At 43.7% G+C, this 26805-nt stretch overlaps 2 long non-coding RNA genes across 4 annotated transcripts in view; one reads left to right on the forward strand and one right to left on the reverse strand.

Moving 5' to 3' along the window:
• The window catches only part of LOC147574628 (uncharacterized), a 45283-nt gene that overhangs the window by 9475 nt on the left and 9003 nt on the right, over window positions 1–26805 (forward strand). Inside the window, exons 2-6 of one of the 3 annotated variants that reach the window (XR_015243357.1) lie at window positions 22674–22730; window positions 23871–23925; window positions 24033–24068; window positions 24150–24217; window positions 24341–24435. This is a non-coding gene — a long non-coding RNA (uncharacterized LOC147574628). Of the gene's footprint in view, window positions 1–22673; window positions 22731–23870; window positions 23926–24032; window positions 24436–26805 lie in introns of all 3 variants that reach the window. The other 2 variants (XR_015243356.1, XR_015243355.1) reach the window with 2 other exon arrangements.
• Window positions 23005–26805, reverse strand: part of LOC147574629 (uncharacterized) — a 51640-nt gene continuing 47839 nt past the window's right edge. The window contains exons 6-7 of the long non-coding RNA XR_015243354.1: window positions 23913–24423; window positions 23005–23320 (exon numbers count right to left, since the gene is read on the reverse strand). This is a non-coding gene — a long non-coding RNA (uncharacterized LOC147574629). The remainder of the gene's footprint in view (window positions 23321–23912; window positions 24424–26805) is intronic.

Raw genomic sequence — 26805 nt, forward strand, 5'->3', positions numbered from 1 at the left:
CCTATAAAACTGTGACCATCTCCTAATCGTAGATGAAGATCAACTCTGTGGCTTTAAGATTTTTGTGACTCTAAGTTACATTGATGTATGTTACTAAGATCTTTGTGAGTCTAGGTTACTGCTGGCCTTCTCAAATCTTTGACCCAGGGACACCCAGCCAAGTTGCTGAGCCATCACTTAGGCACAGAAGCACCCTTTCCAAGTCACCTCTTCCTAAAGCGTTGTCTTTCCCTCTGGTACTTCTGGGTCTTACCCTTTTGCAGATCACATGCTGTGATGGACATCCCCTCATGAAAACCTGTCAAAGTGGATGAGAGAAACCTGCTTGCCTGTGACTGCCACTTCATGGTCACATCTTTTCCTTCTGAAACCCCTAAAACACCCTATCATTCTTCCAGCCTTTGCACATCTCTTTGATTTGGAAATATTTCATTCTCTTGTATTCCTGCTAAAAATATGCGTGAAAATATTAAAGCAAGGATTCTTTACAATAAGTGAGCCAGTCACAATGATCCATCTGGCCGTGTGTATGTATGTTTTCTTTTTTGGACACTGTTCAGGTATAATGTGAAGTACATCCTGTAAAATCTGAGTATCATTCATTATCTAGGATAACCGCCTTTATGGAATGCCATTTAATGACATGTTCATTCAAGATCCAAAAAACACTTAATTTACATACCACATAATACAGTGGTGTATACATACGTTATTATCTTAAAATATGTAAAGTAGATGTTTCTATGAAGTGTATATCATGCATTGAGTTTTCTGTACCATGAATGCTATTATTTAAATTACACAATAGTAAGAACAACAATAGGTACATGGCCATTACTAGTAACTAATACCAGAACTAGTCATATAATATTATGTGTTGAAAACATAAAATCATGATTACTAATAATCTTTTCAATCGTGATGGGTTTCTAGTTACCAGAAAAATTGAGAAGATATTATTGAGTCTCCACACACATCAGAGTGTTTTCTGACTATTGATGTCCTCTAAGTTGATACATGATCACAATCAATATCCCGAAGAGATATGGTAGTATTAACTAATTTTATATTTGTATTCAGATTGCTTCGGTTTTAACTTCTTCTGTTTCAGACTCATCCCAGCTGGCACATTACAGTCATCCTGTCTCCTTAGGCTCCACTTGCTCATGACGATTTTTAGGTTTTTCCATATTTTTCATAATCTGCAAAGTTTTGAGGGTACTTTTGTAGAATGTATTTTGTAGAATTTGGGATATGTCTAATGTTTGTTCAAATGCTTAGGCTGACTCCTGTGTTTTGGAGCAGAAGATCCAGAGGCATAGTTCCATCCATAATTATCACTTTACATAAAGGTTGTTTACTCTGAAGATTTGGGTCTTTTGTGGTTCTGTACAAATTTTAGGACCATTCTAGTTCTATGAAAAATGTTGTTGCTATTTTGATGGCGATTGCATTAGTTGTGTCAGTTGCTGTGGGAAGTATAGACATTTCCATGAAATTTGTACTTCCGATCCATGAGTGTGGAATATCCTTCCATTTCTTTGTGTCATCTTGTATTTCTTTCATCACTGTGTTATACTTTTCAGAGTATAGGTCGCTCACCACCTTGGATAGATTTATTCATAGATACCTTATTATGTGGTGTACAACTGTAAATGGGACTGTTTTCTTAATTTCTCTCTCTACTGCTTCATTATTGTCTAGAAATGCAACAGATTTCTGTACAATGATTTTGTATCCGGTGAAATTTTTGAATTCATTTATCACTTCTAGCAGTTATTGTGTGGACTCTTTAGGGTTTTCTATATATAGTGTCATGTAATCTGCAAAGTGTGAAAGATTCACTTCTTACAGATTTGGATTAGTTTTTCTTTTACTTTTACTTTACTTTACCTTACTTTAATTTAATTTAATTTATGTTGTTTTGTTTCATTTCATTTCGTTTGATTTATCTGCTGGCTGTAGCTTGGACTTCCCAGTGCTATGTTTATTAAAAGTGGTAAGAGTAAACATCCTTGTCTTTTTCCTGACCTTATAGGAAAAGCTCTCAGATTTTCTCCATTAAGGTTGATTATAGCTGCAGGGTTTTCATAGAAAACATATATTACATTGATGTATGTTCCCTGTAAACCTACTTTAGGGGGTTATAATCATGAAAGGATGTTGTAGTATGCCAAATGCTTTTTATTCATGTATTGAAATGACCGTATGGTTCTTTTCTTTTAACGTTTATTAATTTTGAGAGAGACAGAGTGTGAGCAGGAAACGGGCAGAAAGAGTGGGGGAGATACAGAGTTCGATGGAGGCTCTTGGCTCTGAGCTTTCAGCACAGAGTCCGATGTGGGACTTGAACTCACGAATCATGAGGTCATGAGCTGAGCTGACGTCAGACTGCTAAAGGATTGAGCCACCCAGGTGCCCCGATCATATGGTTCTTATCCTTTCTCCTGTTGATATATTGTATCACATTGATTGATTTGCGAATACTGAACGACCCTTGCAGCTTGGGAATAAATCCCACTTAATTGTGGGATATATTTACAGTTGTTATATCTCCTTTTGGACTGTACCCTTTACTGTTATATAACGTCCTCCTCTGTCTCTTGTTATGTACTTTAAGTGCATTTTTTCTGATACAAGTATTGCTACTCCAGCTTTTGTTTTTTCATCCGTTCTTACACCCTATGTCTCTAGATTGGAGCATTCATTCCATTTACCTTCAAAGAAAAGATTGATATGTATGTATGTATTGCCATTTTATTACCCGTTTTCTTGTCGTTTCTAATGATTTTCTCCAATCCTTTCTTGTCTGTCTTTCATGTTTTGCTCATTTTCTTTAGTGAAATATTTTAATTTCTTTATCTTTATTCTTAGCATATTTGTGACTGGTTTTTGATATATGGTTACTGCTGGGTTATTTATATAACCTCTTCTGCGTTTAGCAGTTTGTATTAAGCTGATGGTCATTTACCTTGAAACCCATTATGTTCTCCTCCCTAGGTTTTTGGTAGATGTTATTATATTTCAAATCCATATGTCTGAGTTCCTTAACTATTTTTTACAGAAATATTCATGTTTTACTTGATTTGTGTCTTTTACCTCTATACTGTCACTTTTGGTCTCTCCTTTCCACTCAAAGAGTCCCTCTTAATATTTCTTGCAGGACTGGTTTAGTGGTACAAACACCTTTAGTTTTTGTTTGGGTAAGTCTGTGTCTCCTTCCATTCTGAATGATAGACTTGCTGGATAGAGTATTCTTGGCTGCTGATTTTTCCATTCAGCACTTTGAATATGTGATGTCACTTGCTTCTGGCTTGCCAAGTATCTGTTCAGAAATCTGGTAGCTAGCCTTATGGGTCTTCCCTTCTAAGTGAAGGTCTCTTTGTCTTGCTGCTTTTAAGAGTTTTTCTTTATTGTCACTGTAATTTGCAAGTTTGCTTACAATATGTCTGGATGTTGGCCTGATTTTGTTCATTTTGATGTGAATTCTCTAGCCTCCTGGATGAGGATGTTTGTTTCCTCCCCCAATTAGGGCATTTTTCAGCTATTGTTTCCACAAATAAATTTTCTGCCCCCTTTTCTCTTTCTTCTGAGACTCCTACAATATCAATATTGTTATCTTTGCTATAGTCACTGAGTTCCCTTAGTCTCATCTCACGTTGCAGAATTCTGTTCTCTCTCTTTGGTTCAATGTGATTAATTTCCATTACTCAGTCTTCGAGGTCACTGGTTTGTTTCTCTGCGTCTTCCACCCCTCTGTTAGTTCTAGCATGCTTCTCTCTCCTTTATTGTGTCCTCAATGTCTACTGTATTATTTCTTATCTCTAGTCAGGGGTCTCACTCTTCTACTCATTTCACAACTCTAATGAGTATCCTTATGATCATTGCTTTCAAATCTGTATCAGGTATGTTACTTACATCTCTTTGGCTTAGATCTCTGGCTGTGGCTTTGACTAGGTCTTTCATTGTGGATAAACATCTCTGTGTGTCCATTTTGTCTGTCTCTCTGTCTCTATTTCTCTGTGTTAAGAAAGTCAGCTGTACCTTCTGCTCTTGAAACTAATAACGTTATGAAGAAGAGATCCTGGAGACCTCAGCAGTGCACATCTCCGTTTATAAGACCTGGACCTTCAGGAGGCTATCGTATAGGTATTGTTCACGGCCTGCTGCTGTGTCTGGATTACTTTTCCTTTTAGTGCAGGTGTCTGCACCTGCACTGCAGGTGTCTGCCTGTTGTGGGCTGTGCTTTATCTCAGTGGTGTTAGTGGGACCCAGGCAGGCCAGCTGTGGGGTGGTATGCCCGCTGGATAACTTGGGCACAGGACAGGAGTGTTAGCAAAATTGCACAGGGCTACTAGTCCTATGCCAGATTTCCCGATGTCCTTTGGTGCCTGGGGGTTGTGGACCAGCGGTGGAAGCTAGGGGCTTGAGGATATGCACAGAGCATGTCTGTGCCTGAGGACATGTGGCTTAGTGAGACAGATGAGGGTACCTGGATATGTACAGCTGGGTGAGGTGCAGATGTGCACAGTCTGCTGTGGCAGCTATGCATGCAGCTTGTCAGACAGGGTGACCTTGTGGTTTGAAAAATGTTTGCCCTGAGACCAGCAGGCTTGGTTTGGTGAGTCCCCTAGTGAACCTTGGGACTGGCACACTGCTAATGGGTTAGCTAGCAAGAGTCTTTGCAGCCTCACCCTCTTGTGGGTGCTTCTATGCTTATTCTGGGAGGCTGGAGGAGAAGAATGGTGCCTGTGAGCTCCCTCATTGTTGGAGAAGTCCTCCAACACACTTAGGAATCAGCATGAATACATATGTCTCCTGTTCCCTTGGCATTGTGTAAAATGCCATGTTTACATTGCCTCTCTACACAGGCAGGGATATGGCTATCACTCATCCTCCTGGATCTCCCAGTGCTGGGTCAGCTGACCTCCAAAGCTCCAGGCTCTGAACACAAAGGTATTCATCCCCTCTAAGTTTTAATGCCCAATGTTATGGAGATTAGTCTTCCCTGTGTGACCTCCCTGGTGTGAGGGCTCACTTTTTCTGCCCCTTCTGCAGGCAGACAGCCTCCACCTTTCTGACATTCCTAACCTTTCTGATGCAGCTTCTCTCTACTTAGGTGTGGAGTTTGTTCTGCCAGTCTTTGGATCGCTCTCTGCTTTCTGGACTTGGATGTGGATGTTATGCAGTTGAAAACATGGGACAGGGTGAGCTCAGGGTCCTCTTACTTTGCTACTATTAATTTTTTAAATGTCTTATTATTTTGGATTTTTGAGACATGGGAAGACAGACTCATATCACACATGCACTTTATGATTGGAAAGGAGCTTTCCCACATTTGCTTCTATTATTTTATGTTTTGAAACTCTCTTTAATGAGGTATACTTACATATAACAAAGCCTCAAGTTAAAGGGTATAATTTGATGAGATTGAGGGTACAGGACCATGGGTACAGCACCATGAAATCATATGGTTTCTCCCTAAACCTTCCATCACGATCCCTTTGTGTCTAATGCTAATGTTGCTTTTGAAGTAAGGACTACTTTTTTTTCCACGTTTTCACATATTGTCCAGGTGTCTGAAAGCTGGCATTGGGGTATCTCCTTTTCCGATAGTCTATATTCCCATAAGTTTTGCAGTCGGTTTACCCTTGGACTTTTGCTTCTATTGTATCTCTCTGTATGTTCACATACTCTCATTGCAATACTTTAATGATGAGGTCTTCATCATCGCTTTAATTTTCACTAAATGGTATGAGCTGCAGTTCCACTTATGACAGAATGCACAGGCTTCCTGTGATATGTATTCAAGAGCAAGGCAGATATCCTGAGCACTTGAGCTGAGAATGTCACTCTGTCTTTTTGCCAGCCCTCTTCCCTTCCCTGTGAGACAAGAATCTCCTTTTGTTCACACAGAAATGTGGGTGAAGTCAGTAGAAAACATTGCCTTCTCTCCTCTTCCCTTTATCTCTCAAAATCCTTGCCACTATCTTCTGCCTTTCCCTTTCTCTGACTCAATCTCCCAGGCCCACTGTTCCACTCCAGCCATGATCAAGGTGTCCTCCAGCTGCTGGCCTCTGCCCTGTCCATCCCTCAGTGAGAAATCTGGAGTAGGATTATGCAGTTCACAGGACTGATCAAGAAATATGTGATCCTCAGAGCCCTCCTGCACGAGGTTGCTGTCCGTGAGACATAGCATCCTGAGGGAGGATCTGACTCCATGTGTGGCCTCCTCACTCATCTCCCACAGTCACTGCTGGTCCCTGATACTTACCCACCGTTAGAAATCAGCCATATGCTAGGGCCAGGTACCTGTCTATCTGGCCCCAAGCACCAGGAGTCAGTGAATATTTCTAAAATAAATGAGCACAAGCACCCCATGCATCTAGATATAGCAAGTTACCATCACCCCATAAAACTCTGTCGGGCTCCTCTGCAAACAGGGCGATCTTGCTACTATCCTCCATCACTGCAATTTCTGCTAGTTTTTTACCTGTGTGTATAGGAACCGCACTGTGTGCATTCGATGGGGGGTGAGAGTAGGTCCCCCTAGAAGCAAACACTGAAACAGAGACAGAACAGTGAAAGTACTATTAAGGGATACTAAGAAAAACAAAGTGGAGAGCACTGGGTGGGCAGAGAAAGCATGCAGGCAGATCTGACACATTTTTAAGATAGATAATCACCATACTCTGTCACCTCACACAGTCCTCTTCAAATTTCAAAATAGTTGTCGTAAAAGGCAGTGAGATTTACGAAATTTGGGGTTATTTCCCTATGGTCTTATGTTTTCCTACATGCATTCCCTCTTCGGTACTTAATCTGTGGCCTCAGATGAACACTTTAGTGTGTGGATGCATCTGCAAGTCTATATGTAATGGAATATGATTGTCCATATCTCAGATGTAGAACTCTGATATACACATTCTCGTAATTATCTTTTTCTTTCTTTGTCTGGTAGGGCCTGAATCTTAATAGAATAAGTGTGTCATTGTCTTCTTCTTTAAAGTGGCGATCCCCAATCCCTGGGCTGAGGCGTTAACTGTCTTAGTTTAACGAACTTCTGTGACCATCTTTTTTTGATGATCATTTGTGTGGAGATATCTTAATTGAAACTGTGAGAAGGGTGAGTGGACATTTCCCAGATATTTTGCAGATGCATTCTGTATTCAATGTCTTCTTTTCATTATGTCCTTAGAAATAAATATTACCCCTCTTTCACAAATAACACAGCTCAGGCTCTATGTAGGTCCCACTGAGAATTGGTATTCCGGCTGAGACAGCAGGAACACAGGGAAACCCTCGGGATATTGTGAGAGAAGTTTAAGGAGATAGATGCACAGCTGTAGTCAGGGTGATGTCAGAGGTCCAGCAGGGGTAGCATCTGGGCATCCCTGAATTGCAGGTTGACCCAGGCTGAAGGCCAATGCAGGCACTGAGCTGATCTAGATCCTGTCTTCACTTTTAGTCTCACTGAAGGATATAAACTTAGGCAGACAAGCATTTCCTTAAGACCAAGTTAAGTTTCCTATATATCCAGGGCATTTTTTCACCCATAAATATCCAGAACCTTCAGCAGGGAGACAACAAACTTTGTAGATGATCACCTAGGTGCACTTTGACAAATATGACATTTTGGAGAGGAACCTTGCATTGTGCACTGAGAGTGATCCCACATAGCAGCTCCATGTGGAACTCATGCTCCCTGCTCAGGCTGTAGTCAGGAATGGGCTGCAACTGCATCTCACTGAACCCAGGACCCTCCCCTCTGCACTTCCTCAAACTCTGCTTAATGTCCTCAAATTCCTCAAATTTCTATTCCTGTGTGATTCAAGTTTACCCCACTCCTTCACTGGTGCTTCCATTATGGTCACCACAAGGTCTGTGTCATATAATGCATGTGCCCCATTTCCCACAGGACACCAAATGCACCTACACTTAGGAGTGTATCTCATCCTTCACAGAACTCAAAACACTGTGTCTGTAAAATATGCACCAGTACGCTCGATACATCTGTCTTTGTGTAAAAATCCTCTTTCTTTTTGACAAGAGAAACCTAAAGCTGACCTCATTACAGGGAAATGATACAGTCTATTGAACATATGTCCTGAGAAACTTGAGATATGTTACAAAGTCCTCAGGCAGTTTTGCAGTTGAATTCCAAGCCCTAACAACCATCTCTACATTTTTCCCACAAAGTGTTTCACGAAGTAGATGAATATGCTTTACAAATCCCTAATCCACTTCAGGTTATCTACCCAAAAGAGGAGGTGGGGGGGTGGTTCACAGCCCAAGACTGGTGATGAAGGACTGTCCATGGGATTAGGGTTAGGGTTAGGGTTAGGGGTTAGGGTTAGCGGTTAGGGGTTAGCGGTTAGGGGTTAGGGTTAGGTTTAGATGGTTAGAGTTAAAAGGGTAGGATTATGGTGAAGGTTAGGTTTAGGGTTTAGGGGTTAGGGTTGGGGTGATGGTTAGGGTTAGGGTAGAGCTTAGGTGTTAGGGTTAGTGTCAGTATTAGCTTAAGGGTTAGGGTCACAGGGTGGTGTCAGGGTCAGGGGATAGGTGATAGGATTTAAGGTTTATTGTTTGGAGTTTAGGGTTTGGGGTAGGGGTAAGGTTTTCGGGGTTTGGTGTTAATGGTTAGGATTTAGGGTTAGGTCAGGGTTAGTGTTTGGTTTAGGGGTAGTGTTTAGGATTTATGGTTTAGGGATTAGGGTTAGAGTTTAGTGTTCAGGTTTACAGTTTAAGTTTATGGCTACAGTTAGGATTTGGGTTAGGATTTGGGGTTTAGGGTTCAGGGTTACAGTGTTGGGTTTCGGGTTAGTATTATGGTTGCGGTTGGGGTATGGGCTAGGGTAGGGTTAGTGTCATGGTTTGGGATAGGGATAGGAAATAGGGTTGGATTAAGGTTAGGGTTTGTGTTAGGGTTAGGGTTAGAATTTAGGATTAGGTCCTAGGACATTGCAGGACTGAACCCACAGCATTGCAGTTGTCTCCCCGAAGGGCTTATTTGAGGTTCCAAGGTCGGGTGCCTGTCAGAATTAGTCTTTTGTTTCCAACCCAGACCACTGTTTGGGAGAGTGGTCTGGTCGGCCTCAGGAATCTTCTCTGGCAGCTGCAGCCAGGTTTTGGAAATGACATCGTGATGTTCCAGGTACTATGCTGAGTGATCCTGCACCGCTTCTGGACCACAGGTGTGTGGTTTTGTCAGACTTTGCTATTGGGTCCCCATGGGTAGAGAGCCTTAACTAGGGTTATGGTTTGCCTAGGATGTTGCCAGGGCCGAAGCGACTCCAGTCTCGTGATCTCTCTCCAGGGCTGAATTGAGAACCCCTGCGACAGTGCGTGTCAACTGTAGGGTTAGGGTTGAGATAGTGTTAGGATTCTCTTGAGGGTTCTGCTTAGTTTTAGGGATAGGTTTAAAGTTCTGTTCCAGGAGACACCAGGCGCTAATCCAGATCAGTGCATTTGTGTCCCTGAAAGTCTAATTTGAAGGCACAATGGAGGGTGCTGATTAGGATTAGTCTTTGAGTTCCAAGGCTAGACAACTGTATGGGCCACTAGGTGGGTAGCCCTCTGGAAATCTCTCTGGAGTTTCAGCCGGTCCTTCAAAAGGACATAGTATATTACAGGTTCTATGCAGAGTGATGCTGTACCGCTTGTGTTCCCCAGGCGTGTGGTGTTGTCATTCGTTGTTATTGGGTCCAATGACAAGAGAGCCTTATCTAGGGTTAGGGTTCAGTCCAGTGACGTTACCAGCTCCAAGCGAAACCAGTCTCTTCATCTCCCTCGAGGTCTGAAGTGAGGGCCAATAGGACGATGCGGAGCAATTGTAGGGTTTGGGTTCGAGTTAGGTTTCGTTTTCAATTGAGGTTTCTGATTAGGGTTAGGAGTAGGGTTCGGGGTTTGTTCCCAGGAGGTTCAAGGCGCTGAACCCATAGCAGTGCACTTGTCTCTCCAAAGGGCCTAGTTGAGGGCACAAAGGAGGGTGCCAGTCAGGATTTGTCTTTGGGTTCCAAGGCCAGACAACTCTATGGGCCACTGGTCGATTAGGCCTCAGGAATACTTTTGAGCACCTGAAGCCCAGCCTTGGAAATGACATGGTGATGTTCCAGGTTCTATGTAGAGTGATCCTGCACAGCTTCTGTACCCCAGGCACGTGGTGTTGTCAGATTTTGGTATTGGGTCCCCATGGGGAGAGAGCCTTAGCTAGGGTTAGGGTTTGGTCCAGGGACATCACCAGGGCTGAAAAAACTCCCGTCTCATGACCTCCCTCGAGGGCTGAAGTGAGGGTCTGTGTGATGGTACAGGTCAAGTGTACAGTTAGGGTTTGAGAGTGGGTTAGGTTTTGGTTGGCAGTTCTGGCTGGGGTTAGGGTTATGGTTAGGTCCAAAGAGGCTCCAGGCACTGAACCCACAGCAGTGTGGTTGTCTACCTAAAGGGCTGAGTTGAGGGCTCAAGGGAGGGTGGTGGTCAGGAATAGTCTTTGGGTTCCTACGCCAGACATCTCTATGGGCCACTGGTTGGGTAGGCATCAGGAATCCTCTCAGCTGCAGCTGGGTTTTGGAAATGACATGGTGATGATCCAGATCATATGGTGAGTGATCCTGCACCATTTCTGCACCCCAGGCGCTTGGTGTTGTCAGACTTTGGTATTGGGTCCCCATTGGGAAAGAATCTTAGCTCGTGATAGGTTTTGGTCCAGGGACGTCGCCAGGGCCAAAGCAACTCCAGTCTTGTGACCTCCCTCAAGGGCTGAAGTGAGGGCCCATGCGACGGGGCGGCTCAAGTGTAGGGTTAGTTTTCGAGATAGGGTTAGGTTTTGGTTGAGGGTTCTGGTTAGCGTTAGGTCCCAACAGGCTCCAGGCCTTGAAGCCACAGCAGTGCAGTTGACTCCCTGAAGGGCTGAATTGAGGGCACAAGGGAGGGTGCCCTCAGGATTAGTCTTTGGATTCCAAGGCCAGACAACAGTGTGGGCCAGTGTTCTGGTAGGCCTCAGAAATACTCTTGACAGCTGCCACCGTGCCTTGGCAATGACATGGTGATATTCCAGATTCTATGCTGAGTGATCCTGCACCGTTTCTTGACCACAGGCATGTGGTGTTGTCAGTTTGCTATGGGTCATTATGGGGAGAGAGCCTTAACTAGGGTAGGGTTTGGTCCAGAGACGACACCAGGGCCGAAGCGACTACAGTCTCGTGATCTCCCTCAAGGGCTGAATTGAGTGTCCACGCAACGGTGTGAGTCATGGGTTATGGTTTGAGATACGGTTAGGTTTCTGTTGAGGGTTCTTGTTAGGGTTAGGGTTAGGTCCCAGTATTCTCCCTGCACTGAACCCACAGCAGTGCAGTTGTCTCCCTGAAAGGCTGAGTTGAGGGCACAAGGGAGGGTGCCAGTCAGGATTAGTCTTTGGGTCCCAGACCATACAATTCTATGGACCACTCGTCAGTTAGTCCTCAGGAATTCTCTCGAGCACCTGTAGTCGGGCCTTGGAAATGACTTGGTGATGTTCCAGGTTCTATGCTGAGTGATCTTACATCGCTTCTGGACCCCAGGCATTGGAGAGCCCTAGCTAGGGTTAGGGTTCGGTCCAGGGATGTCACCAGGTACAAAGTGACTCAAGTCTCGTGATCTCCCTCAAAGGCTGAAGTGAGGGCCTATGACGGTGTGGGTCAAGTGTAGGGTGAGGTTTCGACATAGGGTTAGGTTTTGGTTGAGGGTTCTGGTTAGGGGTAGGGTTAGGTCCCAGGAGGCTCCTGGCACTGAGCCCAAAGCAGTGCAGTTGTCTCCCCGAAGGGCTGAGTTGAGGGCACATGGGAGGATGCCGTTCAGGTTTAGTCTTTCCGTTCCAATTCCAGACAACTGTATCGGCCTTTGGTCGTATAGGCCTCATCAATCCTTTCGGGCAGCTGCAGCTGGGCCTGAGAAACGACATGCTAAGATTCCAGGTTCTATCCCGTGTGATCCTGCACTGCTTCTGGACCCCAGGCGCTTGGTGTTTTCAGACTTTGGTGTTGGGTGCCCATGGATAAGAGCCTTAGCTAGGGTAAGGTTTTCATCCAGGGATGTCGCCAGGGCTGAAACAACAACACTGTTGTAAATTCAGTCGAGGGCTGTTATGAGGGAGCATGTGTGGCTGTAAGTCTGCTGTAGAGTTAGTGTGCTAGATACTGTTAGGTTTAGGGTGAGGGTTATGGTTCAGTTCACTGTTAGGGTTAGGGTTAGGTCCCAGGTGACTGAAGGCAGTGACTCTACAGCAGAGCAGTTTTCTCCCTGAGGCCTGAGTGCAGTACAGAAGAGAGGGTGTCTGTTAGCATTAGTCTTTGGGTTCCAAAGCCAGACAAACATATGGCCCACCCTTCGGATAGGCCTCAGGAATCCTCTCTTGCAGCTGCTGTCGCACTTTGCAGATGACATGGTGATGTTCTATGTTCCATGCTGAGTATTTCTGCACCAATTCTCGAACCCATGTGCGTGCTGTTGTCAGACTTTGGAATTGGGTCCCCATGGGGAGAGTGCCTTAGCTAGGTTTAGGGTTCAGTCCAGGGAAGTCACCAGGGCTGCAGCGACTCCAGTTTTGTGATCTTCCTCGAGGGCTGTCTTGAGGGTCTGTTCGAGGGTGTAGGTCAAGTGTCGGTTATAGTTAGAGATCGTTTAGGTGTAGCGTTAGGTTTATGGTTAGGTTTACAGTTAGGGTTAGGGTTACGTCCCATCAGGTTCCAGGCTCTGATCCACAGGGAACAGTTGTTTCCCCGAAGGGGTTCGTGGAGTACACAATGGAGGGTGCTGGTCAGGATTAGTCTTTGGGTTCCAACTTTAGATAAATATATGGACCACCCTTCAGGTAAGCCTCAGGATTCTTCTCGTGCAGCTGCTGTCGTGCTTTGCATATGACATGGTGATGTTCCACGTTCCATGCCTAGTATTTATGCACCGATTACAATCCCATGTATGTGCTGTTGCAGACTTTGGAAATGAGTCCCCATTGGGAAAGATACATAGTTAGGGTCAGGGTCCAGTACAGGGAGTTCGCCAAGTCCGAAGCAACACCAGTGTTTTGAATTCCATGGAGGGCTGAAGTGAGGGCACATGCGCAGCTGTGAATCTGGTTTAGAGTTAGTGTGCTAGATAGGGTTAGGTGTAGGGTGAAGGATATGGTTGGGGTTATGATTAGGGTTAGGGTTAGGTCTCAGGAGGCTCCAGGCACTGACCCCACAGCACAGCAGTTGTATCCCCAAATGCTGAGTGGAATACACAAGGGAGGGTGCTGGTCAGTATCAGTCTTTAGGATCCAAAGGCAGAGAGACGTATGGGCCACCCTTCGAATAGGCCTCAGGAATCCTGTCATGCAGCTGCAGTCGCGCTTTGGAAATAACATGGTGATGATACACATTCCATGCCAAGTATTTCTACACCTATTTTCAAACCCTTGTGCATGCTATTGTCAGATTTTGGACTTGGTTCCCCATGGGGAGAGACACTTAGATAGGTTTAGGGTTTGGTCCAGGAATGTCACCAGGGCCAAAGCAACTCCAGTGTTGTAAATCCATGGAGCTCTGAAGTCAGGGCACATGCGAAGCTGTGGGTCTTGTGTAGACTTAATGAGATAGATAGGGTTCAGTGTAGGGTGACATTTACGGTTAGGGTTACTGTTAGGTTTAGGTGTAGGTCCCACGAGACTCCAGACACTGACCCCAAACAGAGCAGGTGTCAACCTGAAGAGCTGAGTGTAGTACACAAGGAAGGGTGCCCGTCAGTCTTCGCATTTGGGTTCCAAGACCAAACAAATGTATAGGCCACCCTTTGGGTAGGCCTCAGGAATCCTCCCGTGCAGCTGCAGTCATGCTTTGGAAGTGACATGGTGATGTTCCAACTTCCATGTGAACTATTTCTGGACCAATTCTTGAACCAGCGTGCGATTTGTTGTCAGACATGGAATTGGGTCCCAATGTGTACAGAGCCTTAGCTAGGGTTAGAGTTCGTTCCAGCAGTGTGGCCATGGCTGAAGAGACTCCAGTCTCGTGATCTTGCTGGAGGGCTGAATTGAGTGCCCATGTGAGTGTGCGGGTCAAGTGTAGTGTTTGGGTTAGAGATAGGGTTAGGTGTAGGTTGAAGTTTACGATTAGGGTTACGATTAGGGTTAGGGTTAGGTCCTAACCCAGCAAGCTCCAGGCACTGAACGAACAGCAGAGCAATTGTCTCCCCGAAGGGCTGAGTGTAGGACAGAAGGAGGGTGCCTGTCAGGATTAGTCTTTGCGTTTCAAGGCCAGGCATATGTATGGACCACCCTTCAGGTAGGCCTCAGGAATCCTCTTGTGCAGCTGCAGACGTGCTTTTGAAATGATATGGTTATGTTCCACGTTCCATGCTGAGTATTGTTGCACCGATTCTCAAACCCTTGTGGGTGCTATTGTCAGATTTTAGAATTGGGTCCCCATGGGGAGAAAGCCTTAGCTAGGGTTAGGGTTCAGTCCAACGAAGTCGACTGGGCTGAAGCGACTCCACTCTCATTATCTCCCTTGAGGGCTGTCTTGAGGGCCCTAGTGATGGTGGGGGTCAAGTATAGGGTTCAGTTAGAGATAGGGTTAGGTGTAAGTTGAGGGTTATGTTTAGGGTTATGGTTAGGGTTAGGTTTAGGTCCCAGGAGGCCCAGGCACTGAACCCACAACAGTGCAGTTGTCTCCCAGAAGGGCTGAGAGCAGTACAGAAGGGAGAGTGCCGGTCAGTATCAGTTCTTAGGATCCAAGGCCAGAGAGATGTTTGGGCCACCCTTGGAATAGGCCTCAGGAATCCTGTCGTTCAGCTGCAATCACACTTTGCAAAAGACATGGTGATGTTCCACGTTCCATGCCGAGTATTGTTGCACGGATTCTCGAACTCATTTGTGTGCTGTTGTCAGACTTTGGAATTAGGTCCCCATGGAGATAGACACTTAGCTAGGGTAAGGGTTCAGTATAGGGAAGTCGCTAAAGCCGAAGCGACACCAATGTTGTAATTCCATGGAGGGCTGAAGTGAGGGCACATGTGCGGCTGTGGATTGGTTTACATTTCATGTGCTACATAGGTTTAAGTGTAGGGTGAGGGTTATGGTTAGGGTTAGGGTTATGGTTAGGGTTAGGCCCCAGGAGGCTCTCCATCCATGTAGTTTCAAATGGCAAGATTTTATTCTTTTTGATGTCTAATATTCCATTGTGTATGTGTGTGTGTGTGTGTTGTGTGTGTGTGTATATATATATATATATATATATATATATATATATATACATATTTATATATATACATACATACATACATATACACACACATACATATACATACTATGTATATATGTATGTATATATACCATATCTTTATCCATTCATCCATTGATGGACATTTGGGCTTTTTCCATGCTTTATCTATTGTTGATAGTAGTGCTATAAACTTTGGAAATAGCATATCTGTATCCCTTACATAAATACCTACTAGTGCACCTGCTGGGTTGTAGAACTTCTCTTTTTCATTTTTTGAGGAACCTACATACTGTTTTCCAGAGTGGCTGCACCAACAGTGCCAGTCAGTGCAGCAGTGCACCAGCAGTGCAAGAGTTCCTCTTTCTCCATTTCCTCGCCAACATCTGTTGTTGCCTGCGTTGTTAATGGTAGCCATTCTCACAGGGGTGAGGGGGTGTTTCATTGTGGTTTTGATTTCTATTTTCCTGATGATGAGTGATTTTGAGCATTTTTTCATGTGTCGGTTGGCCATCTGGATGTCTTCCTTGGAGGAGTGTTTGCTCATGTCTTTGCCCATTTCTTCACCGGATTACTTGTCAACACCGGGTGTTGAGTTTGGTATGTTCTTTATAGATTTTGAATACTAATCCTCTATCTCATATGTCGTTTGCAAATATCTTCTCCCATTCTGTTGGTTGCCTTTTAGTTTTGCTGATTGTTTCCTTCTCTGTGCAGAAGCTTTTTATTTTGATGAGGTCCTAATAGTTCAGTTTTGCTGTTGTTTCCCTTGCCTCTGGAGACATGTTGAGTAAGAAGTTGTGGATGCCAACATTAAGAGGTTTTTGCCTGCTTTCCCCTTGAGGATTTTGATGGCTGCCTATCTTACATTTAGGTCTTTCATCCGTTTTGAGTGTCTTTTTGTGTGAGAAAGTGGTCCAGGCTCATTCTTCTGCATATCACTGTCCAGTTTTCCCAGCACACTTGCTGAGGAGACTGTCTTTATTCCATTGGACCTTCTTTCTTTTGGTCAAAGATTAGTTGGCCATACATCTGTGGGTCCATTTCTGGGTTCTCTATTCTATTCCATTGATCTGAGTGTCTGTTCTTGTGCCAGTACCGTACTGTCTTGATGATTACAGCTTTGTAATACAGCTGGAAGTCCAGGATTGTGATACCTCCTACTTAGGTTTTCTTTTTCAAGATTGCTTTGGCTATTCAGGGTCTTTTCTGGTTCTATACAAATTGAAGGATTGTTGTAACTCTGTGGAGAATGCTGGTGTTATTTCGATAGGTATTGCATTGAATATGTAGATTGCTTTGGGTACTATTGACATTTTAACAATATTTGTTCTTCCTATCCAGGAGCATGGAATGTTTTTTGTTTTTGTGTGTTTGTCATCTTCAATTTCTTTCATAATCTTTCTATCGATTTCACTGTACAGATTTTTCACCTCTTTGGTTAGATTTATTCCTAGGTATTTTATGGGTTTTGGTGCAATTGTCAACGGGATTGATTCTGTGATTTCTCTTTCTGTTGCTTCTTTGTGTACAAGAATGCAAGTAATTTCTGTGCATTGATTTTATATCCTGCCACATTGCTGAATTCATGGATCATTTTAGCAGTTTTTTGGTGGAATCCTTTTATCAAGAAAGGATGCTGTATTTTGTCAAATGCTTTCTCTGCATCTACTGAGTGCATCATGTGGTTCTTGTCCCTTCTTTTATTGATGTGATGAATCACATTGATTATTTTGTGGATATGGATCCAGCTTTGCATTCCAGGTATAAATCCCACTTGGTCGTGGTGAATAATGTTTAAATGTATCGTTGGATCTGGTTGGCTAATATCTTGTGGAAGATTTTTGCGTCCATGTTCATCATGAAAATTGGTCTATACTGCTCCTTTTTAGTGGGATCTTTGTCTATTTTTGGAATCCAGGTAGTGCCAACTCATAGGAGGAGTTTGGATGTTTTCCTTCCATTTCTATTTTTGGGACAGCTTCAAGAGAATAGGTGTTAACTCTTCCTTAAATGTTTGGTAGAATTACCCTGGAGAGCCATCTGGCCCTGGGCTCTTGATTTTTAGGAGATTTTTGATTACTAATTCAATTCTTTACTGGTTATGGGTCTGTTCATATTTCTGTTTCTTCCTTTTTCAGTTTTCGTAGTTTGTATATTTCTAGCAATTTGTCCATTTCTTCCAGATTGCCCATTTTATTGGTATATAATTGCTGATAATATTCTCTTATTCTTGTTTGTATTTATGCTGTGTTGGTTTGATCTCTCCTCTTTCATTCTTGATTTTATTTATTTGGGTCCTTTCCTTATTCTTTTTGATCCAACTGGCTGGTGGTTTATCAATTTTATTAATTATTTCAAAGAACCAGCTTCTGGTTACATTGATCTGTTCTACTGTTTGGGGGGGGGGGGGTTGCTGTTGTTTGTTTTTGTTTTTGTTTTCAGTTTTTAAAGCATTGAGTTTTGCTGTAATCTTTATCATTTCTTGTCTTCTGCTGGATTTGGTTTTTAATTGATGATATTTTTCCATTACTTTAAGGTATAAGCTTAGGTTGTGTATCTGAGACTTTTCTTCCCTCTTTAGGAAGACCTGGATTGCTAAACTTCCTCTTATGACTACCTTTGCTGCATCCCAGAGGTTTTGGGCTGTGGTGTTATCAGTTTTATTGACTTCCATGTACTTTTTAATTTTCCCTTTAACTTCGTGGTTCACCCATTCATTCTTTTTTTTAATTTTAGTTTTTATTATTTACAACTTACATCCAAATTAGTTACCGTATAGTGCAACAGTTATTTCATGAGTAGATTCCTTAGTGCCCCTTACCCATTTAGTCCATCCCCCCCACAACCCCTCCAGTAACCCACTGTTTGTTCTCCATATTTATGTGTGCGCTTTTTGTACACCTCTGTTTTTATATTATTTTTGTTTCCCTTCTATTATATGTTCATCTGTTTTGTCTCTTAAAGTCCTCCTATGAGTGAAGTCATATGATATTTGTCTTTCTCTGACTACTAATTTCACTTAGCATAATACCCTCTAGTTCCACCCATGTAGTTGCAAATGGCAAGATTTCATTCTTTTTGATTGCTGAGTAATACTCCATCACACACACACACACACACACACACACACACACACACACACACCACATCTTCTTTATCTATTCATCCATCAATGGACATTTGGGCTTTTTTCATACTTTGGCTATTGTTGATAGTGGTGCTATAATTATGGTGGTGCGTGTGTCCCTTCAAAACAGCACACCTGTATCCCTTAGATAAACGCCTAGTATTGCAATTGCTGTGTCGTAGGATAGTTCTCTTTTTAGCTTTTTGAGGAGCCTCCGTACTGTTTTCCAGAGTGGCTGCAGCAGCTTGCATTCCACCATTCATTGTTCAGTAGGATGTTCTTTAGTCTACAAGTATTTGTTATCTTTCCAAATTTTTTCTTGTGGTTGATTTCGAGTTTCATAGCATTGGGGTCTGAAACTATGCATGGTATGATCTCTATCTTTTTGTACTTGTGGAGTACAAGTAAACATAAAATTATTTGTGTTTATTTATTTTAGAGAGAGAGAGAGACAGGGGCAGAGAGAGAGGGAGACACAGAATCCGAAGCAGGCCTCAGGCTCTGAGCTGTCAGCACAGAGTCTGACACAGGGCTCAAACTCACAAACCATGAGATGATGACCTGAGCCGAAGTCAGATGCTTAACTGACTGAGCCCCCAAGGCACCAACTTTAATGAAATTTTAAATGACACCGTTCAGAGTGCCCTTGCTACCTTGCAAACTCAGAGAGAAAGAAATGTGAAGACACAGGAAGTGGTAAGAGTTGGCTGCTGAGTTTTACCGTAATTTGGCTTTGGAGGCCTTTTGTTCATTGGGTGAAGTGAGCAAAGCATATTTGCCTGCCATTTACCACAGTAGACAGTGGGCCTCTGGGAGCCAAAACTCTTTCTGACCAATGAGCTGGAATTTTACTAGGACCGCCAAGATGAGTTTTGCTATTTCAAGGACTAGGAGTTATCTTTTATTTTCACAACTAGGTAATTATCACATCATTCAACTCTGCCCTCCAAGATATGTAGAAAATACCCAAATATAGTTGAGAGAGAAAGGGTGATAGCCAAAGTGTATAATCCTTTCCCTTTAAAAATATGTTTAAATTATGCTTTATGATTTTGTTTTTTAAAAAAAATTTTTTTTCAACGTTTTTATTTATTTTTGGGACAGAGAGAGACAGAGCCTGAACGGGGGAGGGGCAGAGAGAGAGGGAGACACAGAATCGGAAACAGGCTCCAGGCTCCGAGCCATCAGCCCAGAGCCTGACGCGGGGCTCGAACTCACGGACCGCGAGATCGTGACCTGGCTGAAGTCGGACGCTTAACCGACTGCGCCACCCAGGCGCCCCTGTTTTTTAATTTTAGTGAGGGGGCATGCAAGTGGGGGAGAGGGCAGAGGGAAAGAGAAACTTAAGCAGGATTCATGCTCAGTGAGGAGCCCAACACAGGTCTGGATCACATGATCCTACAATCATGACCTGACCCAAAATCAAGAGTCCGATGCTCAACTGACTGAGCCACCCAGGTGCTCAATAGTCTCTTCCTCTCTGAATGCTGAATAGTAAATTTTCAACGTGAATGGGGGGATAAACAGGCATACATTACATACATACATACATACATACATACACCACTAAGAAAGCCATGAGTTGTTAGACATGAACTATTTTCCATCATCTTTGTCTTATAGTTATATTCATGCCTCAAGGTGTTTGTTGATTGCAATGCACGATCTTGCTGTGTGAGGTACAAATTGTTGTGTGATCAGTTTTCCGTGAAAGTCTTTCCTCATATCTACCTTAACCACAAGATGCAAATGTTGAATTCGAGGATGTAGAGCTAAGAGCCTTGAGGTCCAAAAACTGTCAACTAGAAGTTATATTTTCTGTTGGGGAGAAATCCCCATATGATGGCAATGACTCTGCATTGGTAAGGGAAAGAATACTTTCATGCCTTCATGGTTCTTGCGCTTTTTGTGTCTCACCAAAATCAAGACTCAGGTCATGTGCATGTTTATCAAGCAAACACCTTTTTTTTTTTTTCCAGAAAATAAAAACGCCCTGGAAGACAAGTGTAATGCATTGAGGTCTGTGAAAGCCACAAAGGAAGCAAAAGTCAAACAGCTGAAGGAGAAAGCACATAACCTGGAAGAATTCTATGAACAAGGAAAAGTGCCTACAAAAAAGTAAGATGGGGGCGCCTGGGTGGCTCAGTCGGTTGAACGTCCAACTTCGGCTCAGGTCATGATCTCACGGTCCATGAGTTCAAGCCCCGTGTCGGGCTCTGTGTTGACAGTTCAGAGCCTGGAGCTTGCTTTGGATTCTATATCTTCCTCTGCCCCTACCCAACTCGCATTCTGTCTCTATCAAAAAATGAATAAATGTTAAAAAAAATTTTAGAAAAGTAAGATGTTCATGTGAGAACTGTCACAAGGACAGGATTGTATGGGAGAACATGGCAGCCAGTAGAGATAATTGTATTTCTTTTGGAACTGGGTCGAGAGTATTTTTGCCCAATGCGTTTGGTAGAATTGCACCTTCCCTTCCTACCTTGCTTTCTGTAATGTAACCTGCATTTTCCTTTCTGTCCTAAGTGCTTGTCACACATTGTGCCATGTTTTGGGGGCGGAAGAGGGAGGGTACCATCATTAATAACATTAATACCTGGATCGACTCTGGATCCACCTACACTGTCCTATAGGTTTCAATCGCATCACACTGTTTTGTCACCCAGCAATTAGGTCAATTTTGTCCAGGACCAGACATGGGTCAAAAATGTGTGGGGAAAAAATTGAATTATCTTGCTGCATAAACAATGGAAGTTGCTTTCTGGAAAATGGGTAGGGGTACCAGCAGTACTGGATCCCTGCATCCATTCTGCCAGTGAGATTGCTCACTGCAGGCCCAATCCCTAAGAAAGTCAAGTTGTTTCCTGACCCCTGATTTTTTAAGTGTAACTCTTCTGAGTCTTGGCCAAAGCCCGCAGGTTCACTAGGGCTCATCTTTGCTGGCCGCCCCTGAACTACACTTGTTTACTTCTAAGTCTGTGCCCATAAAGTTGTTCAGCTTCTTTGCCATTCAAATGTATGCCTCCCACATCAATGATGAGTCCTAGGGAGTTTGGGTTCAACTGCCAGGCTGGCTTTGTCCTGGGCTTCCTTCTTCTCCATCTTGGTCTTGTGTGTCTTCGTGGGGTTGTCAGATATTTGGTGCATTCAATCATGTTTCCTTCTTTGTACAGTATTTCCTTTTGTTCTCAGGAGGAGATGGGGGACTTTAGACTCCTTATGTTCGTCCTTCCCACAGCTGGGGTTAGGGCTTGCTCTGTCTCACTGGCATCTTGTTTTTGTTAACTGGTAAGCTCTTTCTGTGAGTGGGTACAGCACCCTGACCACCTCTCTATCTTCAACCCCTTACAACAGAGCCACTACATTACAACCACTCCAGCATGCATTTGCTGAAGGACGGCCTGAGAGGCCAGAAGGAAATGCATGTGCCTTTCTCTGTCTAGTGCTTTTGTGTCATTTTCCAAGAGATTTTCAATTTTGCATGTGATTCTTGAGTACATCAAGTGTCAAGTTGAATCCGTCTCAATCAACACCACAAAGAGAATAGTCTGAGGGCAACACAGCCACCCAGCCTTGCCAAGCATTGCCTTTTGCTGCCTTCACTATCAATGGAATGAGTCTTGTTAAAGTAGATTTGGCTCCATGAAGTTGGGAGTTTTCCATCTGAAATCTGTTTCCTGGAAGTAAACCCAGACTGTGTGACAGTTCTTATCAGGTTGTACTTCTGGAGATGATGTTGTTCTAAGATTGGCCTTTTGAAGGTGGAGGCAGGGGTTGCAGTCCTGAACTCTAGCGATGTCTGGGAGTGAGCTGCAATGTTAGTGAAACCATATTCTGGAAGGTCGTCTTTCATGTGATTGCCTGTGTCATGGTACAACTTTTGGCCTGAGAATCAGGGCTCCCCATGGAGGTGTAAGACTAGTGATGATCCCCTGCTTCATCCTAATGGGTACAGTTGGTCAGATATGGTTTCTCACTCACTGATGAAATGAGTCTTCACCATCTCAAACAAAAGACCAACTCTGGGAAGGCACAAAGTACAATGTTATTTGATGACTTTATGATAAAGGAGAGGAAACAAGAGAACTAGAAAGACAGTTCCAATAGCAGAGACGTGGCAGCAGACAGAAGTTGAATTTTCTTGGACTTAAATGGGGTGTTCACTTCATTTCTCTGATTGGGTTGTCAGTCTGTGCATTTATGGGAGAAGTTGGGGAAGGGATATTTGCATAGGCCTTCAAGAGTGCTGGGAGGTAAAAAGGGGGAACTTCTGGACCTTGTTCCTGACTGTGTATGTATCTTTCCCATCTTAGAAAGCTGAAAATGACACTGTGAACTGGTGGCAAAGAAGAATCAGCTGGCAGCTGCAGGTAAAATTTGAAAATAGCTCCAGAAAGGGCACCTGGGTGGCTCAGTTGTTTAAGCGTCCAACTTCAGCTCAGGTCATAATTTCACAGTCCGTGAGTTTGAGCCCCGTGTCAGGCTCTGTGCTGACAGGTCAGAGCCTGGAGCCTGTTTCAGATTCTGTTACATCTCTCTCTGTCCCTCCCCCGCTCATGCATGTGCTCACTCTCTGTCTGTCTCAAAAGTAAATAAACATTAGGAAAAAAATAGCTACAGAAGAAATAAACAAGGACAAGTGAGTTCAGCTAGTAATTACCAGAAGCTCATGAAACCGCTGTTCATTTTTTGGTTTTTAATCTTTTTGGAATGTTTAAAGTCAACATATGCATAGAATATTAACAGATAAAAAAGGTCAGTTTTAGAAAGAATAAAACAATTAAGTTTCTAAACATTTGCAGATCTCAATTAGTGGCCAGACTGCGTGGAAACTTTGTCCATGCTAACATTCCTCGGGGATGGTGTCAATTGTCATCATCTGTAGGAAAGCAGTGTGTCGTACAATGAATCATACCCATTAACGTGGTAGTGCCATTTCATGGCCCTCGTCTTTGCAACCCTGGGAAACATGGTGAGGATGTAAGTTATAGAAGAATAGATCTTTATGATAAAAGACACTTGTCACATGAGGAGTTAGACAAAGATTGAAAATGGGAAGGAATTCTATGAATTCTGAACCCTACAGGCATGGAATGAGTAATGAAAGGATGTAACAATAGCTTTGATCCTACTGTACATTGATAATCATGGGCAAAGTGTTTCATGTGTAATAATAAATTGTATCAGGGGACAGATATGAGGTTGTTGGGAACATGGGCAGCTTATTTAAAATCATACCCAGGGGCGCCTGGGTGGCGCAGTCGGTTAAGCGTCTGACTTCAGCCAGGTCACGATCTCGCGGTCCGTGAGTTCGAGCCCTGCGTCGGGCTCTGGGCTGATGGCTCAGAGCCTGGAGCCTGTTTCCGATTCTGTGTCTCCCTCTCTCTCTGCCCCTCCCCCGTTCATGCTCTGTCTCTCTCTGTCCCAAAAATAAATGAACGTTGAAAAAAAAAAATTAAAATCATACCCAATATTGGGCCTTATCTGACAAGAGCATTTGTAACTCACAGGCAACAAATTGAACAAACACGGGAACAGCAGGCAGAGCTCACCTTTAGAAACCAGGTAACCTGCGTTCTTCCTGACATACTGAACTCTTAGCACCTCACGTGAGTGAGTGTAGTCACCCTTGGAATCCCTAACCACGGGCTTTTCATTGTTGGCTTTTTCAGATCGCAGTTCATGAGAAGAATGCTCAGGACAACTAGGTAAGTGTTTTCTTGTTTCCTCCTCTTTCTTTGGTGCACAGTCTGGCACGACTGAAGGTGGATGTGTTTTTTCTCCCCCAGATCAAGACTCAGATCTGAGACAGGGAGATGGCGGAGCAGGGCAGGGAGGTCGCTTACTTGAAATACAGGTGTGGTCATTTGACTTGCGTTTTTATGGGTGTTTCCAGGGATGACGCCTGCACTGTTTGTTGTCTAGGAAACGACGTGGTGTTGCAACTCTTATAGAAGTCCATTATTTTTCTGTATCCAAGACTGGATGGGATGGAAGCAAAGAGGCTGCCTGAGGGATACACGAGGCAGAAACCAATGGCTGCAAGACCAGAGACGCAGAACCCTGCAAGGAGAGGTAAGGAGCACGTTGTGATGTGCCGCAGTCTAATTACTGCTGTGCAGCCTGTTCCTGTGGGTGATCATCGTGTGGTCTGGAAAGAATCACAAGCACTAAGGATGGCAGGTGGTCTGAAGGGGTGACAGAAGGGTGTTCTCCTCTGGTGCCGCAGACAGTGAGGCACTTGTCCCTGTGACTGGTGGAGCTCATGCCTCTCCTCTGATGGTGACCCTCCCACCTCCTCTAGCATCCCCCTGTCTGAAGAGCCTGGAAAGGATGACAGGACATGGGCCTCATCCTTCTTCCCACCCGGACTCAATATGAAGACTAGTTTGAGGAGAAGGTCATTTATTCACTAATTTTAATGGTCTTTCTTTTTGTTTGTTTTTGGGAACTGTAGCCCTACATCCCTCAATTCAAGTTCCATAAAGCTTAGCTTAATCCTCTGATGGTATCAGTGCAACTCTGCAGCTTCACTGCTAACTTCTCACAGTTTTTCTTTTCTCAATAGTGTCAAATTAGTCTTTCATCATATACTAACTGCTCTCATGTGGAAGGCAGCTTGTAGATAAGCTGAGAGATTGAACAATTTGCCTGAAGTCTGAAGAAATGCACTTCTTGAGGACTCATTGAGGATATACACCAAACCAGTATTCTCAATGTTATTCTTTTTTTTAAGTTTATTTATTTTGAGAGAGGCAGAGACAGAATGCCAAGCAGGCTCCACACTGTCAGTGAGGAACCCAACGCTGGGCTTGAATTCGCAAGCTGTGAGATCATTATCTGAGCCAAAATCAAGAGTCGGATGCTGAATCCAAGCATCCTCATATTTATTCTTGATCTGGAATGAAATCGTGATTTCCCATGATGTATACTGAGAAAACTGTTTTACTGATGAATTCTAAATTGCTGGTTGTGCCTGACCTGTTCACAGTTATGTGATTAATTACAAAACAACATGAACTAGGACACTGTGAGGTCTTTATCAAGGTGAGGGGATGGTTCTCTCCCTTATTCTTGGGGGTCACCTGAGGCATGTGGGATACCCTCTGCCTCTGGTCAGGGACCTCACTGTAGGGAAAAGTTTAAGATATTTGAGGAATGAGTTGAGGAATGATTTTCATTCCGCACAGTCCTCTAAAAGCAGAATAAACCTCTGTCCCTTCTAGGGTCTTTAGTAGATTGAGAAACTGCTGAAACCTCTGTGAGTTACAGCGGCTCTGGCTGTACCAAGAATGCAGACAAGGACAAGGTAAATGCCGGGGCCATTCTAGTTGTAACTCTTTTGGGAAACCCTCATCTTTATGTACAGCACGCTCTCCCGGCCTTGTCTCATTTTGCGTGTTGTGTGATATGTCTGTTTCTTCTTTGTTTTCGAAATACATACTCATAACCCAGGAGCCAACAGACTTCTCAATTTTTAGTCTATCAGCTTTCTGTGGTAAGTTTAGAAGCCAAAAGCACTTAGAGACTGAGTGCCTTAAGGTTTTTCCGTGAGTTTCAAGAAATAATGAGAGGAGGATGACTGCACACTCCAAACAGAAGTCTCCTGGCCTGGGTGACCCCTTCCAGACCTCACCTCTGTGGGAACAGTGTGGCTGCTGTGTCTTCCTTTCTTGATTCTGGCTAGGAGATGAACCTGTTAGAAATGACATCATGACTCCAACTTTATATTTTGTGCCCTGTGCCATTTAGAGTGGTCCTAGATAAAGTCAATGTAATCACTCATCACCTTCCTGTCTTTGTTAGTAAATGACTTGCCCAGAATCCTTCCAGCTGTACCTTAGGTAAAAATAGTTTGAACACTGTGTCCTTCAATTGTGTTTGTATGAGCAGTTTCTGGTTGTGTCCCCAGTCACTGTTAGAGCTGATACAGTCTCATGACACATACCAGGAGTTTTATACCAAAACACTTGCATGAAATCTGTTATGGGAATTTCTCCTTCTTTTTTTCCATTGCACATAATTACTCTGTGTCCTGTAGAATGCTTAAAGTCATAATTCCCTATGAATTAAGATGAACACATCTGAGCTTTGTAGACATTCACCACAAGTAACTTGTTCTTCACAGAAGACTCTCATTCCCCTGCAAGATTCCAGGCATCCTCCACTCCCCAGAGGTCTCCAAGGCCTTTGACAACATTTCAAGAGGGAAGAATCCTTTCTCAGGGAGAGGAGCAGAGGAGGCACAGTGAGGGTCCGGCTGTAGAACTTTTTGCCTGGAGTGGCTGTGATTCCATGAGCAGAATATGAGCCGTGTATTCCCACTCATTTGTATGTGTGTGTGTGTTCTTAAATACCAAAAGCAGAACATCTGAGTCACTGTAGAGGAGGGATGCAGGGTGAACCTGGACATCGATGGCTGCCTGTCTGGAGAATGCTACTTCA

Source organism: Puma concolor, chromosome D4, assembly GCF_028749965.1.
Source record: "Puma concolor isolate L17-30 chromosome D4, mPumCon1.1.hap2, whole genome shotgun sequence".
Lineage (NCBI taxonomy): Eukaryota > Metazoa > Chordata > Mammalia > Carnivora > Felidae > Puma > Puma concolor.